The following is an 11568-nucleotide window of genomic DNA, read 5'->3' on the forward strand; positions in this document are numbered from 1 at the left end:
TGTGCAAATCTTTAAATTTTAATTGAAGATTAATGATGAAAATTAATTGGATTTAGGTGAATTAATTTTTATTCTCTCAATTTTTTTTCTTTAGGTGTATTAATATAAATAAGAATTAGGAAGTTTAAGGATAGTTTTGTCATTTTAATTTTAAGATTAGGTTTTGGGGATGTGGTGGGGCCAACACATTAGATTAGAGGGGGAGGAAAGGAAGTATGAAGCGATGACTAGGAAGGAGAGAGCCAACTCCGTAGTTACTGAAGGAAAAAAAGTGAAAAGGACGAAGAGGAAGCAGAGTGTGAAGCCAGGATGAGATCGGAGAAGCACGCTGTCTCAAACTTGCAAGCCTTTGCCGCTCCCTCATTGTTTTGGCCGTCACTTTTAATTCTCGATCTCGCTCTCCCTCATGGTCAGCTTGTCGTAGGTTCCCTGCTTGAGATTTCGTTTAAGGTTCGCTAAATCTCTTTCAAGTAATATTAGGTTGTAGCCTTCAATTTCCGCCTTAATCATGCCTTCCCTCTTCTTTTTCCTCACTACGCCATTGTCGTCTTCAAAGCTTAAAACTAATTTAGACTTTTCGGCCATTCCATTCAAAGCTTAAGCTCTGGTCTGATGAAAAATAATAACCCGTTAAACCGCCTAACCCAACGGTTTACCCGGTCTATGACCGGTTTAGTCCGGTTTGCTCCGGTTCAGGAATCCTCCGGTTTAAGTGACAGATCGGACCGGACAAGTGGCCGGTTCACCGGTTTCTGGTCTGAACCGACTAGTCCGGTCCGGTTTTTAATACCATGCAAAAAATAAAGGCTAAAGCAACACAACAGGTTGAGAACCTGGGAATTAATCCCTTAAGAGTTGATTTAGTTGGCAAAGAATCTATTCATAACTTATAAAGTCATGAGTTTGAATCTCTTGTAAGCTTTTATTGTCCAACTCGCCTAAATTTCTTTTAATAAAAGAAAAACCGAGTAGTGTCCTAGAAAACCACAGGTAATACCACTGTGTGATTGAGTTGCCATTAAGCTTCACGTTTCGTAGTGGAGGCTATTACGTACGCACTATATGTTGAAAATTTTCAAAGTTCAATATATGAACATATGATAATAACATCCTTTTTTAAGGATTAAAATCCATAGATCTACTCATGTCACGCCGTCTGACGATAAAATCTGTTGCCATAATGTCTAAAGATAACTTCTTCTTCTTTTTACCTGCTCCACGCTCACCTTTTTTGACAAGTGCACATTAACATCACAATCCACTCGAGTGAGCAAAGTAAAGTGTTTACTTCAATTCTTCAAAGGTAGAGAAAAGTAGTACAAAAGCAATCCCACCATATATCACTAAACCCACTACAAGGCAATTTTAATTGTCCAAATTAAAGTTCCGCTTTCATGGCTATAAATATTATATAGAAACACATAACCCAATACATAGCCAAAGATTACGCGGAAACAAAAACTTTTCAGAGACTTGTGTTTATAATAAGTTGACTTATTATAATACAATGAAACTCGACAGCCTGTTCCTTACTGTCTCATTCCCTCCTTCTTGAATTTTTAATCTCATTCTCTAAACCATCTTCATGGGCAGGATTCGGAGCTGTCCTTTGCTTTGTGCTTTTGAGTTTAATTTCCAACTTTAACAAACTTATTCAGATTGCTCAGATATTGCGACTTCAATATATATTTTTTGATTCAACAAATCCTGACATTTCTAATTACCTAGCAATGTTGTAAGCACTATTAATTATTAGGACCTCAAATTTTTCACAAGCGCGCACACACGCACACACACATATCACCACCTTATCACTCTCTAACATATTGCCTAAAAAGATAACAACATGAGCAAAATATACTGTATCTTTTTATTTACTAGGCTCTTGTCAGCTCCCACATTCATTAAACCAAGTTAAACAAAAACTTCTCAAAAAAGTGCCCTCTATTTCTGTAGGAAAAATTATGTTGAGTAGGTTGATATATGCCTAATTTTAATTATTTTCTTGGACATGATGCAAATCTTGTAAATTAACTTCATTTTGTTGTGGTATTCACAAGACTTTGATGAAGATAGTCGTTCGTTCAATGACAATTTTCTCTCAAAAATATTTCCATTTTCTATTCAAAATCTATAAAATTTTCGATTGATTGTCAAAAAATCAGAGACAAAAAAAATAACATTGAGAATATTAATAAAGGTTAAGGGTCAAAAATACTCATAAAAATATACCAAAAATTTACACAACACCATGAACTATCTTTGGGTTCAAGTCTACCAATCAAAATTTAAAAAGAGGTCAATAATGCCAGCGCCATCAACATCTGTTTTTTTAAGCAATGGGACCCACAATTTTTTTAATGAAAAACCAAAATACCCCCAATGAAAAAAGTTAAAGGTAAAAAATACTCATGAACTTGTACCAAAGTTCACTAAACACCATGTAATTTTTAATAAAAGTACAGAAATATCCAAATCTTGAACGGTTATTGCATTAGAGTGTGTTAGAGATTAATAATTATAATAAATTTTTATTTCCGCATCTTTATAATTAAAAAAGATTATTAATGTTTCTTAATAAATTTTTTTCTTGATCAACAATTTTTTTCTTTTTTTTTAAAAAAATTGGCCGATTTTTATAGTTATTATATTAATTGTTATGGCTCAAAATATTTTAATAGGATAAATGTTATACATAATCGTTAAATATTTTTTCTAACTTATCATATTTTATATTTTAACATCATTATTGCTCATCCCAGAGTGGTTTAATTCTAGAAAATTGTTAAATAAAGTTAACAAAATAAATATTTACATTTTAATCCTTTGATTAGTATTCATTTGATATTTTTCATATTTTTAATTCAATTTTAAAAAAATTACTTAACTCCAGAAACGAAAAATTAAACGAGGGTGCTCTAAAGGTTAATTTAAATAAAGAATATGAATCCATCTTATAAGAGGGTAGGTTTTTTTCCCTTAAAAAGGAGATGAGCCAAAAAGACCATCCGCACGTTAAAAGGAAATAGTGATTTCTTTTTTTTTACTAGGGATATTTTGGTACTTTTATTAAAAATAGTGGATTCTATTATCAATAGTGGCTTTAAATTCTCTCAAAGAATTAAATATAATAAATGTAAAAAAGAATTCAGATTAGTTGTTAAATTTGATATCATAGACTGAAGGATAAACATAACTCCATGTATTGTTGGTACAAACAACTTATTTTTTAAAGATACCTATAATGTCTATTAAAAGAAAAGATTGGGAATATAAATAGCTTATATTTAAAGAGCAATTCAATTTAAGCTTAAATTTTTTTACATGAGTTATTTTAATTATAAAAATTTATTATAATTAATAATCTCTAACACAATTTAATGCAATAGCCTTTTGACATTGAGATATTTTTATACTTTCAATAAAAAATTATATGGTATTTGGTGAACTTTCGGTAAAAGTTCATAAGTATTTTTTACTCTTAACTTTTTTTTTTGTTTTAATTGAAGGTATTTTAGTATTTTATTAAAAAATCATGGGTCCCATCGCTAAAAAAACAGATGTTAACGGAACTAGTATTATTTGACCTCTTTTTAAACTTTGATGGTAGATTTGAATTCAAAAAAAGTTCATGGTATTGGGTGAACTTTTGGTATATTTTCATAGGTATTTTTAACCTTCAACCTATTAATAAATTAAAACATTATTGTACATGACACAATTATTGTAAGGGAAAAAGGACATTCATAATGGATCACAATTGACGCACAATCTGGGGTTTCCTCCATGGGGATACGAATGCAACTATGCAAAATACCACACCCGGGGGGGGGACCACAAATAGTTCATTCTTTATAATAAAATAAGCAACTTGATCTGAAGTCTTTCTTAACAAATTAATATAATTCAGAAATGATTCGATCCATTTCCCTTGATCACCGCGGACAGTGGGTCCAACGCGGCCTTCAAATGTAGAGATGTTTTGTATAATGACATGGTGGGTGACACCTTGATCTTGTTGTGTATTGAGCTGAAACTTTTGACGAGATCGAAATATAAATTATGAAAAATTTCAATTTTAGTAAATTAAACAATGTTATGTCTTCTCGTAATGTTTATGGATATATATTCATATAAGACTCATCTTCGCTTCCTTTGCAGGTCCTCTACACAAATCACAAATCAATCTTCTTCTCCGAGTTTCCTTCATTGCCACAGAAAAGTCTCAGTCTCATCAGGTTCTTCTCCCATAACCATAACGTTTAGCTCAGAAACAATCCACTCCTTTTCCCCAGAAAATTCATACATTTATACATACATATATATATATATATATATATATCGCCAGTTTCAAAGGAATTACTTCTGCTAAGTAGACACTTATCATCTTGGCTTCCTTTGCAGGTCCTTCACACTATTTGCTTGTGGTTGGGTTGAGTTTCATAAACCGCAAATCACATCTTCTCCAACTTTCCTTCGCTGCCACAGAGCAGTCTCAGGTTCTCTCATCATAATCACCATTAACGTTAGCTTCGAAACCGTAAAGCACAGTCGTTTTATTTCTCTTCTGAGTCCTGCTTATGCGTAAGGTCCGATTCATCTGGATTTTTACTATTGCTGCTCCATTTTCAAATTAGGGGCACAATAATCTGAATGAGAAATCCGCCACCGCAGATAGACCTCCGCTCAACCGTCTTAGATTTATGGAGGCGGCTGCACCTCCATATATACTCGCATCGGGATAATAAGTAAGATTTAGTTTTTTTACTGTTTCAATTATTGCTGTCAGTTCTCCTCATATTTTAATGGTGTGTTGAGGGAAGTTGTGGGTATATATTCAAAACAAAACATTTTGATTATTTGAGACTTCTATATATTTTTCTTGATGATGATTATTCCGTGGGTTTTTTGGGAAAAAAAAAAAGAAGAAATTTTCGAGTTTGCACTTTGCAGGTCCAATAATGTCTTTTTTATTTTTTACTTTTAAAGGTATTTATTTAAAACGATTGATGGTAATAAAATTAATTTTATTCTAAAATATACTCTTTCAAAATAGACTATAGCAAGGATGTGAAATATTGGGGAAAAGGTCTCCCCACTTCCCTACCCCTCCATTTCTATCAACTTCTTATCTCAACTATTAAAATTATAATTTGAACAGTTCAGGTTTCATATTATATAAAATATTTTTTATTATTTTTTTAAATTATTATGGCTAAAATTTAGTAATTTAATTCTATTTATTTTAAAAAATTAATATTTTATTCATAATTTATAAAATATAAAATTTGGATTGTTCAATTGCAATCTTATGGTTGAGATAAAAAGTGGAAGAAAATAGAGGGATAATAAAGTCGAGAGACCCCTCACTCAAAATGCAGTGTTTAATGAAAATTATTAAATTAAGAGAAAAGTTTGGATTACAAGAATTCTGACTGAATCATTTCGACCTATTGCATTTACCCCTTTTACCTTTATACCAGTGGAAATCGCTTTGAATGTACTCCTTCCTGGGGAGTGGAAGTTAATATTATCCATTCCTGCGCTCTGCTTGGGTAAGATCTACGTAAAGTGTTTTAAAGGTTAAAATAATGATGGAAGTTCTATGAAAATGATTAAATTAAAAAGGCTAAAACCAAACAAGGTTAAGCCACGAAGCAATTTGGCTTCAGTTTTTGAAGTTTTTTGCAAGAATTTTGACTGATTATCATTTGTGTTTTCCTTTTGTAGCCCTCCTCGTTTGGCGATCAATCATGATAGTGTTAAAACATCGAATAGAATTGGATAAGGCCAATAGGCGTCAAGAGTTTCTGACATTAACTATGGAAGAATTTCTGAGAAATTTGCAAAGAGAGAGCCCAATGAGGCTCACCTCAGATTACCTAAAGCTTGCAACAAATAACTACTCCACCAGGTTGGGGTCAGGAGGTTTTGGATCAGTTTATAAAGGAACATTTAGTGATGATGGATCTGTTGTGGGGGCAGTGAAAGTTCTAAATGGCATTTCCAACGAGAGAATGGAGGAGCAATTCAAGGCAGAAGTGGGCACAATCGGAAAAGTTCGTCATTTAAATCTAGTTCGCCTCATTGGATTCTGCATTGAAAATAATATGGCAGCTCTAGTTTATAATACGTGAGCAATGGCTCTCTTTACAAATATCTGTTTAGTGAAGATAAGACCTTAGCATTTGACAAGCTTCATGAGATCGCAGTTGGGATAGCCAAAGGGATTGCTTACTTGCATGAAGAATGCCAAGAGAGGGTCATCCACTACGACATCAAACCAGAAAACATACTTTTGGACGATAAACTGTGTCCTAAAGTTGCTGATTTTGTTTAGCCAAGCTCTGTGACAGGGAAAATCTTATGTTACTATGACAGGACACAGAGGGACATATGGTTATATGGCACCAGAACTTGTGGTGCCTATTAGGGCAACTCATAAGGTTGATGTCTGCAGCTTTGGAATATTGTTATTTGAAATCATAGCAAGGAAAAGAAACCTTGATGAGAGCTTCCCATCAGAAGTCAACAATGGTTTCCATTGAGGGTTTGGAAAATGTTTGACGGTGAGAATCTACAACAGCTGATAACAGATTGTGATATTGGAGATATACACAGAGAGATAGCAGAAAGAATGGTAAATATAGCTCTGTGGTGTGTTCAGTATAGACCAGAAAGGAGGCCCAAATGAGTGATGTGTGAACATGTTGAAGGCTCCATGGATATTCCAGAACGCCCTTCAAACAAACCCATTCAACACTTGATGGGAGAAAATCGTGGAATAACTGAAGCAGCACTAATGGATAATACTATACTACCTCCGGTCCTTAATATAAAGACCCTATTTGACTTTTATTTTTGTCCTAAATATAAACCCCAATCCACTTTGTCTCTCATATTTATACATTTTTTTCCAAAGTAACGCTTATAACAATGATAGTTCTAGTCAATACACTTGATTAGCAAGGATATTTTAGGAAAGACAACACCTATTTAGGACAAAATAACTACTCAACTTACTTCTTTAATCTTCTCAAATTAGTCCATTGGCTCTTATAATTAGGACCAAAGTAGTAGTATGGAAGAAGATCGCTCATCTTCTCTTGAGGGAACCGAATCTTTCCGCTGCTCTTGTGTTTGAGATCCAAATAGTTCCAAGTCTAAATTATTAAAAGAACAAAAAAACACATTTTTCCTTTAGATTGCATCTTCCCTTGGTTTAGAGTTCATTATCTCATTTGACCCATATCTAGTGACTTTGATTACATTGGATGTATTGTTTCTGCCTGTGTATATTTCATTTTAAATTTTTATCTTTGTTGTTTTGACGATTCTCGGCTAACAAATAATTTATCAATGAATTTGGGACACAATGAAACAAAGAGTGTGTCTGATTTTTCCTCTTCATACTGTCATTATTTGAGAAGATGAAGAAATATTTATATGTGAAATGTAATAATAATGCAACAAGTTGTATGTTTTTATTATTGCACAACACTTTTTTGTAATTATTAATTAAATAAATCACAAGATTCAAAAGTAGTCTAATAAGTACAAGGATATCAACTATGACTGTTTTTTCATCCCGAAAAAAAAAAGACTCTTTTATAAATCGTGAAATTCTGCAACTACTTAGATGCTAATAATGCTGCAAACAATGTGTTTTTTCCCAAAAAAAAAATGTTCCTATTGACAATCATTTATGAGAAAAACCTTTCTGGCAAAAACAAAGAGAAAAACCGATATTGTGGGCCTACAAAGCCCAAATGTTTTCCGCGCCCGAAGGATATTTTACATGGGAGCCCCTTCAATAATTGATATGGCCCAGCCGAATACCTTGCCATGGTTCTGCTTCCGTAGGAGTAGGACCAATATATCCGCACACTGTAACCAAAAAAGAAAAAAGATACACGCACACGCGCACGCTCTATATAAATAAGTAAATAACCATAGTGAACTACCAGACTGGGCATTGTGGTCAACAGTGGGTCCCACCAAGCCTCTGCTTTTCATGGTGGAGGCTGGCTTTTGCTGGCGTTGAAAATTTTCAAGGTTCCCCCAAACGGGAGTCAATATATCATTATATATAAAGGGGAAAAAATCCAACTGGACACTAAATTAGTTAGAAATAATAGTTTAAGGGTTGATTGATCGGATTAGAATAGATTAAACTGATATTATTAAAATAATATAATTTGATTAAAAATAATAAAGTACAGTAATATTAAGAATAATTAATAATAAAATACAAAGAAATATAACTGTAGTTTGATTGTAACAATGACAAAATACAACAATATTTAAATTTTTATCTTTACCATTCATTAATAACTAAAATTAACAATGATTGATACCAAATTATCATTAAATTTATTCAAATATATAGTAACTAAGATATTAAGAATTAAATATAAAAATAAAACTAATAACAATAATTTCTAAAACCCAGTTTTTACTAGTTCAATACCGATTCAACTCATAACGTGTTTGACACTCAAACCAGACTATGGACTGGGTTTTTGTCCCTTGATATATATGCCGCGCCAATAATAACATCCCTTTTGAAGGATTAAATTCTTTTTAAAGGATTATATATATAATTTAATTCTTTTTAAGGATTAAATTCCACATTTGCGTTTGTGTACGTGCTCATGTCACACGTGTGATGAGAAAATCTCTCACATTATACCTAAAAAGTTTAGTGTGATGAGTATAACGTTATTTTTGTCCCACACTAAACTTTTTGACAAAATCAAGTTGAGTGAGCTAGCTGCCTTTTTTATTTCTTTTTAGATTTTTTTTTCTTTTAATAATGCAATAAATTGATATCTTATACGCACCAAAAACAGGCTTTGCCTTGTTTTATACGCATATTATTGTGCGCTGATGAAAACAGGAAAAAACCTGCATGGCGATATTGATAGAATTATCTTGTGATTAGCATTAATCACTCATTTATACATATAAACACTCTTTAGATGATGAACCTAGCCTCTTTTATTTTTGCTCTCTTAATGGGTCACGTCATGATTGGATAATTTCGGTTTCGTATCATTGCTTGATTTTATTTTCAATTACTTTACAAAAAATATAAGCTACTATCTCATATCTTTAATATAAGAGCTAGATAACTAATTTGCATGTATTAAAAAAATTAGTTAGATTAATTATTTATAATAAATTAATGTTGTTTTTTTCTAAAATATCCTATCAATAATGTGCATTGAAATTAGGGATAATTAATATACAAGTCCTTATATTTCAAACCGATTTTTAATCAAGTCCTTATAATTTTTTTTCTTTTTATCATGTTCTTATAATTTCATTTGTTTTTAATGAGGTCCTCATAATTTTTTTCTTTTTTATCATGTCCTTATTGTTTTCCCTTATTTTTAAATAGGTCCTTATAGTTTTTATTCTTTATTCTATAAATAATAATATTCTATAATGATAAATTATTATAATAATCTTATGTTAATATTTTTTAAAATTTTTAGTTAAACATATATATTATTTATTTTTCAATTCTAATGTTTATAATTATAAAATTCAAATTATAATAATAAAATTTTCTAAAATTATAAATAATTTATAGTTAAGTATATTGATTATTCTGATTAAATTATTAATCTTAATGATTATATTAATTATTTTCTCCAATTATATAATCATTAATTTAAAATGAAATTAATTTTACAGAATAAAGTTAATAAATAATTTTTTAAAAACTACAAAGGACCTAGTTAAAAATAAATAAAACTATAAGGACTTGATAAGGGAAAAAATGGAGGGGCCTAATAAAAAACACGTGAAAGTAAAAAGATCTGATAAAAGAAAAAGTTTTATAGGGACCTGATTAAAAATCAAATAAAATTATAAGGACCCAGAGATTAATTATCCCTTGAAATTATCCTTTTATGAAAACTCCTTAATATGTGCAATCATCATAGAAATTATTTGGGAGCAAATGGATAAATATAAAAGATAAAATAAATTGGAAGCTTATACTTATATTAATTAATCTCAAACTAGTTCACTGTACAAATCCTATAATCTAGACTCCGATAGTTAGAGGACACTTAAATGAAGAACACATAAGCTAAATACATAAGTGGTATCAAAAATTCATGCTACTTTGACGCAAAGAATAATTCCTTTTTTCTTTTTGGCCGGGGCAAAGAATAATTCTTACATATATATATAAGTTAATTCATAAAATCTAATAAACTGAACCCTAATCACGGTACTCAACCCATACTGCACGCACGCTGGTTTTTAGTTCAAACTTCAAACCAATCAGGGATTATATATCAATCAGATCCTCAATTAAGGGAAAAACCAGACATTATAGGAAGAGTAAATTAGTACTACTATAGTATAAAAGCAGTCCCCTAACTAACCCCACCACAAGGCAGTTTTTGTAAGCACGAGTATTTTTCTGGAAAAAAATGTTTTTGTGTAAAAATGTTTTATAATTAAGAACGGAGGTAGTATCTTAGAGCTTATTGGGAACAGTGATTGAAACTTTTAAAAATAAATTTTCAATCATAATTTATAAAATATGAAATATGTATATGAGATAAGTTTTGTCTCTACTAATATAAATAATCGAAATTTTTTTAAAATAAAAAACAGACTCGTGTTACTGCGCGTGACGACAAGAAAATTTGATGGATAGATCAGACTGACTTGAATCCTAATAAATTTTATTAATTCATTTATATTATTATGTATTTTATGTTTACATTTTGTAGAAAAAATTTACCCCACCAAAAAATTGAAATTTTGTAAACTAAATATGACTGGACGCTGAAAAGTAACAATAAAATGTAAGTTTAATTATTTATTTGAGCTAGACTCATTGCCAGTCGAAGTCAAAGTTTATTTTGGTTTAAAGAAGGGGGAAATTACAAATACGCATGAAATACAAAAGTTAATAATAAGTCTCCTCACTTTAAATTATTACCAAAAGGTTCCAAGAAAATGTGATGCAGTTTGTAAAAGATATATTTGAGCCCTTTTGACTAATGTCGATCCTCCCCATTTCACCCGTTTGATTGTCCGTATCGACGTTAATATCAATAATGTTATTAAATTAAAAGTTAATATAAACTTTTGTCTCTAAAGTTTGTTTTCATTATTACTTTTAGTTTTTTAAGTTTCAAATTATAAGTTTTGATCACTCCCGTTTTTTTTTTAATTTATAATATTGATTTTTATAATCAATAAAAATTTAGATTATTTTGCCTATTGAAAACTAAAATCTATGATTTGAAATAAAATAAGAGCAAACTTAAAAGACCAAAGATTATATTAACCTTTAAATTAATATTAACACTTTTAATATTATTTTGTTAAAATAGTAATTTTTAATATTTAAAATGCTGTTCATATTCATAAGTACGTTCTTGTCCAATGTTCAAAGATCCAGATTATAAATATGCAATTATCGAATTATGAAAGAGACTTATATGAATATGAATAACATTGAAATACTAAAATATTAATACTTTAAACATTTTAACTATGTGATTAATTATACAAAAATATTAATTAATACCAAAA

At 30.5% G+C, this 11568-nt stretch overlaps 1 pseudogene; it reads left to right on the top strand.

Annotated features, from left to right (window-relative positions):
• Positions 1-5736: 5736 nt before the first annotated feature.
• Positions 5737-6636, top strand: LOC114742731 (G-type lectin S-receptor-like serine/threonine-protein kinase At5g24080; annotated as a pseudogene).
• Positions 6637-11568: the final 4932 nt, after the last annotated feature.

This window comes from Neltuma alba, unplaced genomic scaffold (assembly GCF_004799145.2).
Source record: "Neltuma alba isolate B1F8T4 unplaced genomic scaffold, ASM479914v2 tig00003868_pilon, whole genome shotgun sequence".
NCBI lineage: Eukaryota > Viridiplantae > Streptophyta > Magnoliopsida > Fabales > Fabaceae > Neltuma > Neltuma alba.